The sequence below is a fragment of the Stegodyphus dumicola genome, chromosome 6 (assembly GCF_044657685.1).
Source record: "Stegodyphus dumicola isolate Sdum_Otavi_A_Nest chromosome 6, ASM4465768v1".
Taxonomy (NCBI): Eukaryota; Metazoa; Arthropoda; class Arachnida; order Araneae; family Eresidae; genus Stegodyphus; species Stegodyphus dumicola.
The window spans coordinates 2,848,372-2,855,609 of NC_140773.1; the positions used below are offsets into that span (position 1 = coordinate 2,848,372).

At 29.9% G+C, this 7,238-nt stretch overlaps 1 long non-coding RNA gene across 2 annotated transcripts; it reads left to right on the forward strand.

Moving 5' to 3' along the window:
- Positions 1–290: 290 nt before the first annotated feature.
- On the forward strand, positions 291–6,907 carry LOC146996647 (uncharacterized). 2 transcript variants are annotated; one of them, XR_015041444.1, is made up of 4 exons: positions 291–423; positions 2,093–2,173; positions 5,530–5,629; positions 6,514–6,907. It is a non-coding gene; the product is annotated as an uncharacterized LOC146996647 (long non-coding RNA). The 2 variants fall into 2 exon arrangements; XR_015041443.1 differs by lacking the exon at positions 6,514–6,907 and having other exon boundaries at positions 5,530–6,293.
- Positions 6,908–7,238: the final 331 nt, after the last annotated feature.

Genomic DNA, 7,238 nt, shown 5'->3' on the forward strand with positions numbered 1-7,238 from the left:
TCCCTCATGTGTAACGTATTTACCAGCCAGTTTCCCTTAAAATGTTTTCCACGAAACCATTCCTTCCCTTATGCATATAGCCCTAGGGGTTTTGCCGTAATCACATATACAAAGGGTTTATCCTTACAATAGGAAATTTTAGTGTTTTTTATACATACACTCTAAATCTCGCAGAGTGGGATTTGGAGGGTGACAGCAGTTTTCGCTCCGTTGCGTGTCAAACAACGCAAATTTACTGTCTTGGTAGCAGAACATGTTTCCCACTTGCAATAATAACCTTGGGGAAGGGAGTGAATTGAAGGAGCAGGACGACCCCCTGTCTTGTCATCGTCCACCCAGACTGACCAAACAAGTTTGTTCTTTGGCTAAGCGCCATTTCAAGCGAGGACAGTCGTAACAATGGATACAGCTCCTTTGCCAAAAGTAAGTTCGCTTTTAAAATATATATACAATTATTTCTTAATATAAATATCTTAATTATTATAAATTATAGTTAGTTTGCTCTTTTTTTTTAGGTGTCTGTAAATTTGCTTTAAGAGTGTAATGCTGTAACGTAGTTTTATTTATTATGTACTGCTAACACAATGAAAGCTGTACGTATGGATGGTACTTTTTGTAAATAATTCTTAACATTATTTTTATTTTTGAACAATTTACACAAAGCTATCGAATTTAATTATTTAAATTTAGTTTTGCATGCATTCCTATTTCAAATAGGAAGAACAGCGGTGGAAAAAAAAAATGCATACTAAAGTTTTGATTTTTTTTATAACACAAGTGTGTAAATTATTTGGTAGTATTGGAAGAAATAAAAACCGTATACTTTACTGAATTTCCTATTGAACTCATATCGTTTTCAGCTTCTAGTAGTTTTTAATAGATTTTTAACTTTCATTTTTTATAAATTCTGCTTATAGTTTGCGACAATAAAATTCACTTACTGTTGCAAAGCTGAATTTTTCCAAAATATTCCACTACTTGGGTCATATCAGCATTCTAAAACTTATATTTTTGCAAATATGTTGTTATTCTCGAGAGTGTAGGTGTAACTAAGGCCTCTTGAACATTCAAAAGTCCGGGAGACCAATAAAGCTGCTAAGACGGCTTTCCGTTTACGATTTAAAAAAAATCTTGCATTCTTTAAAAAAGACTGAAAGCTTCAGATTTTAAATTACGTCCAAAGGGGCATTTTTTTAACATTTTGTGTGTTACCTTTATTTATTAAATATCACGTTCTTCGCACTTAAACCATAAAAACATTCAACAGCAATATCGCAAAATAATTTTAAAATGAACATATCTTTAGAATTTCCAATACAGAGTCTCGCGAGCTGGAGATATATATATATATATATATATATATATTTTACTCGTACAGTCTTGCCATTGCTCGCTTTGAAATCGTTTACTTTGTTAATAAAAAATTCGTTGAAGTATTACAAAATATTAAATAATAAAGCAAATAATAAAACCAATTTCAAATTCAAATTAGGGCTTCCACATGCCCATATTCTATGGAAGATTACCTTATTCAAATTTTGTTGGCTCTAGGTACCGTTGTTTTATTATAATGCGAGAAACATACATACATTCATGCAGATTCTTCATTATTTAATTTCTTTTAATATAATGTTTGGTGGCAGCAATTTGAAATGAAACATATCGGGAATATGCAAAATGCAAAATATATGCAAAATGCCAAAACGAAATTAACAGTCCTTTGAAATGAAACATATCGGGAATATGCAAAATGCAAAATATATGCAAAATGCCAAAACGAAATTAACAGTCCTTCTGGGAGAATTGCCCCTTTGGACTAAAAGAAAACCCAGCTATTTAAAAAAAATAATAAGTTTTGATTTTCTGATGACAAACTGAAAAACTATTGTATTATTAAATATTCCAGGTAATTCATGCAGATAACTATTTAATGAGAATTCATTTTCAATCAAAGACCAAGCATAAAATTTTTGTACCTTGTCCCATTCTACATAGGTTCTATATTCCTAATACTTGTGCCACAGCAAATTGTCAAATTTATCTGCCCCTTGTCTTTTTTTTAAACTGTAGCACAATAAAATACTTTTTTCAGGAGGCGTTACATAATAGTTCAAAATTATCAGATTTTTATAACTGCAAGAAGTTCCCGAAGATGCTGTTAATGTCCTAAAAGGTAATTTTATTTTCTACTCTGTTTTAAATTAAAAACTATACCTAGTCCGGATTTTTGAAAATTCCAGATATTCAGTTGACTTTATATGCTATATACATGTATTTATTTTATGCTAAATATGTATTTACTGACAAATATACGTATATGCCAATATATAATATGTACACCAAATGTTTATTTCTTTTAATGCAAATAAGAAAATTAAAAAAAAACAGTATTTATTTCTAAAAAATGTAAGGCATGTTTTTTTCAGACTTAATTAAATAGTAAAATTCGTTTATATCTAAACATTTTTATTTCAACTGAAACAAAACGACTTTTTATATGTAAGCCATAAAACCTAAATGTTTGATGCATTTTTATTTTATAATATGAAAATTAAGCAATATTGCCTTATATTTGTGGCAGCGCCTATCATATTTAAAAAAATTAACTTATTTTATTAACAGATAATAGAATGCACAATTAAAAAACAGCTTCCCCTCCCTTCTATTGCGGGAGAAAACCTAATTCGACGGGTTATTTTTATTTATTTATTTCCCCCTTCTAAGAAAACTTGTCAGGCATACTTTCAAAATTGTCGAAATATATACTAATTTAAACGATAATTCTAAAATGATTCATAGATTAATTCATATACATCAACTCAATAGTTAGAAAGTTAAACTAATGACATTTACTTATTACTTTTCAAGATTATTGCCTTTTCATTTCAATTAGTTATTATATCTTCTCCTAGTGATATTAAAATGAGTGAGGATCTGATGAAGTAATGTTCAAAATAATATAATTGTTTACATTAGCAAAAGCTATTGTTGTATCAAACAAGTCTTATAAACCTTTTCTTATCCACAGTCCTTTAAAGTAGGAAAGAAATGTAAGTAACCTGATTTTAATAAACTCATATGAATTCATTTCCTGGTTTAGATAGGATTTAAAGACTCAGGTAACACAGCTTGTTTACATTTTCAATAACTAAGTTATGTGAACACTGTTAGAGGTGTAGCCAGAGTTCTTGCTGCCTCACTCAGTGCACAATAAAAAGTCTATAAAATGTCAAAATGATATACATAAAAACAAAATATCTGGGTTTAGTTTTGAAATAAAACATTAATTCTAATACCGTAAAGTACTATTTTGTTTGTTTTCCTTATACACAAAATCATTAATAGTATTCTAAAAGTTTGATTTACTATTCTATCAGCTGATTTGTAGACAGTATGGTACAATTTCTCAGTCTTAGGTGTTTTTTAATCCATTTGTACTTTGCAAAATTCTTCTCGCAACAGTCATGAAAAAAATTTACAGATGTATATCAGTATTTGGAACTGCATTCTGAAATTTTATGAACTGCAGAAGTTCAAAGTTACCATCCTTCCACCTGCCTTCGAAAACACTACCGCAAAGAATCCAGTAAATGTAAACGCTGCAAAAGCACAAAGCTGGTAGAATTCTCTTGCGGCCTCCTCGCTTTCTTTCGCTGCTGTTCAAAATTTATTTGCATGTGTCATTTTTTCTCAATTTATTATTATTTTGTCTGATTTCCGTGCTATGTTTTCTAAAAGTGATTTTAAAGTGTTTGCAAAGAAAATTTACAAAACTGCATACTCGAGTACTTGTCTCGGCATGAAATTAAGCATAATGGTTGAGATACAGTCAAAGAACTATTAAATTGCGTTTAAAGAATGTTTCCTTCTAAGATAATATGTTGCCGAAAATTTTCTTAACGGAACAGTTTTTGGAACAATTTTGAGAAAATGGGGGAAGGCCAAATTGATTTCAGTAACTAATATTTACTTTATGTAAATTTTACTTACGTATGCTTAATATTATATTTCTTGCTGCTCATTCAGAATCGTACCTAGGGTTTTCAGCGCCCAGGGACAACTGAAGATTTCGCGCCCCCTACTACTTCCCAAGGATAGAAAACATTTAATTCTAAAATGCCGTAACATCAGTTTGGCGCCCTTTGGATCCTGCGCCCGGGGACAGATGCCCCTTGCCCTCCTCTAGCTACGCCCCTGCGCTCATTTTAATTTATATGCCCTAAATACCATGTTTAACAGGCTGTTTACTTACAAATGCTTAATATCATGCTTTTTCTCCGAACATTAATGCACATCCCCTGAATATTACCCACCAGCGGCAAAGTCGCTGAGCACTGGTAGTTCGGTCCAGAGTTTGAATCGCATGAAGAAGCTGGCTGCATGGACTTTTTTGTGGTTTTCTCCATGTGTAACGTGTATACGAACCAGTTTGCCTTAGAAAGACCTCCACGGAGGCATTCTTCCCATTAGGCAGATTTTTGATGGCATGTCAGCAACTAAAGGACAAATAAAGGCTTTGAAAAGCTGTCAGAATTTTATCGAAGCTGTCGAAATTATGCTTGGCAGTAGATTGGATCAAGCTCTGAATACAAAAACAGGTCAATTTGAAACCAAAATTGTAAAAGAAACATTTCAGTATGTTTCAGTCATAAAAACAATTGAATGTAAGAAATTGTATAGATTGCCATGTAAGAAATTGTATAGAAACTGAAACAATTTCTAATGATAGACATTTAAAAAAGTTTTCATCTTTTTACGTCCCAAGAATTTTGAAATATGTGGAAACAAAACGCCCTGATCTTCTGGTACCAAGTATTGCTGATTTCAGTGGTAAAAATCTTTAAAAATTCAACTAGGATTATAGATGATAGAATTTAATTAGGATTATAAATGATAGAATACTTTAAAACTTTTCTTTGTTTACTTTTTAATTACCTAGAGTAAAGTAATTTTGCATCTATTACTCACATTGGTCTTTATTCTTAAATGGCTTATAGTTTTTTCCTTCTGGCTCTTAAAGATAAGCGGTAAATGCATGTGCCTCTAGTGCCAAAGGCCTTTTTAATGATAGTTTTGTAGTCATTATGTAATAAACGTGTGTATATATATATATATATATATATATATATATAGATAGATAGATAGATAGATGACCTAAAAGCATTAGTTTTGCTCACAGAACTTTTGCTCAGCTAAAATTATTGGAAAGAAAGAGGGAAAAAGGTTTTATTCATTATTAATGAGTAAATATTTGGCATAAGTCTATGCATAAAAAATAATTTCATATGCTTAGCTATAAAATTCTTTTCATAGGATAATATTTTTAGTTTGCAGTGTATGTATATGTAAATAAGCTATTGATACTATATGTAAGTGAGCTGAGCTGCATATACTTTGAAATTTGCTACATATTCTATCTTGAAAGGTTCATGTGTGATATTTATATAGTTTCAATTAATTATTACATTTCACATGCAATTTTTATCCAGTATATGTCTTTTATATATACTTTTATTTTTATTTTTGTAGGGTAAAGGCAAAGCAAGTATTTTAGCATCAGGTTGTTATTTGAAAGAAAAAAAAAAAAAAAAAAAAAATCCAAATTCTGCACTTCTAATATTTGCTAAATGTAAGTATTGAGGAATTTTGATATGCTTTGCACTAACTTTCATTTTAAGAGGGCAGATTATATTAAAATGAGCCATTTTACAGCAGTGAATGTATTTGGCCTCATGTGGCTAAAATTCATCTTCTCAGGCTGCTTTCGACTATTGTACCCACAGATGATGCATGGTCATTTAGCTAATTTCTGTAGAATTGGAATTGCATTGATTTGAATGTCACCTACATACTAGCAAATATTTCGAGAGAGTAAGATGGTTTGTAATATGTGTGATGCCTTTATATGATCTAAATCTAAAGCATGACACTAATCATATATATGCATGTATATACAGTGAACATAGATTTTTTTTTTTTTTTTTTTTTTTTTAACTTGTAAAGTGATGGAAAAATTGCTTCAAGGTGAAATTCAAAAGATACACTTCCAGCCAGACTATAGCGATCACGAAATCAAGAACAAACATCTTTACAATAACAATAGTTTATTATGAACAACAATAGTTTATTATGAAGGGATGATACTTGTTTTCATAAGGAAAAGACAGACTAATTCTCCATATAGTTTGTTCTTTTTACATTTTTATGTACATTATTTTTATTACATTTTTCATTAAGAAGCAACGCACAGATAGACTATCCTATTTTATATTTGCATCAATATAACATTTACATATTCCTATATGTATTTATACTGCATTTTTACAGAAACTAAAAGCAAAAGACCTCTATGTGAATAAAATTACTAGGAATTACTTATTTTTGAAAGAAGAAAAATTTTCTGGCGATATTTTTTAATTGGAAAGATAAACTTTCTAGTATGGCTCATTGGTATTTGACTTCTCCTAATAGATAGGTAATGGATGTATTCTTAATAAAGAAATTTATTTTCAGGGAATGGAAGACATGGAATCTCTTGGACCAGCTCAGAATAAACAGCCCATTATAGTGTGCATTACAAGTTCATTCTATATTAAAGCAGTAAATCACTTAAAAGCATGCCCAAATCATGCCATGAAGGCATTTGACATTCTATTTAAAACTAATTTTGTATTTAGCTTCAATATGCACATACATCAACAAATTTTTATAATTTTGTGGCAAGCCTTTTGTATAATGTCAGCACTCCTAGAGCTTGTGTGGACTCTTTAAATACATGTTCGAGTCTGAATTTATTGCATTTTGTACATGCATTACATTTCATATTTTTAATGTCATTTTAGTGTCATATTTTCCATTTTTATATATGTATATATATGTACATATATTTCCTAATAAAGAGTTTTTCATGCAATGCTTGTTTTCACTTATATTTAAAATACTTTGTTCATTGAAATTATTATAATTCTGCAGTTATGGTAATGATTCCTATTCGGATTTAATCAATAAATGAAATACATAATAAATTTCAGCAGAATTATGAAAAATGAATTTTTAGCTTACACATGTGAGCTATAATCCATATTATTTCATTTTAAAATTTACTTTATTTTTCCCAAATGAGACTTGGAATTAGCATATATAAAAATAAGTTATAGTCTAAAAGTATATGTAAGCATTTATTCACCTGTAATGATTAATGTATAGGAATTTGTATGCATATAACTTTTCAAAAATAG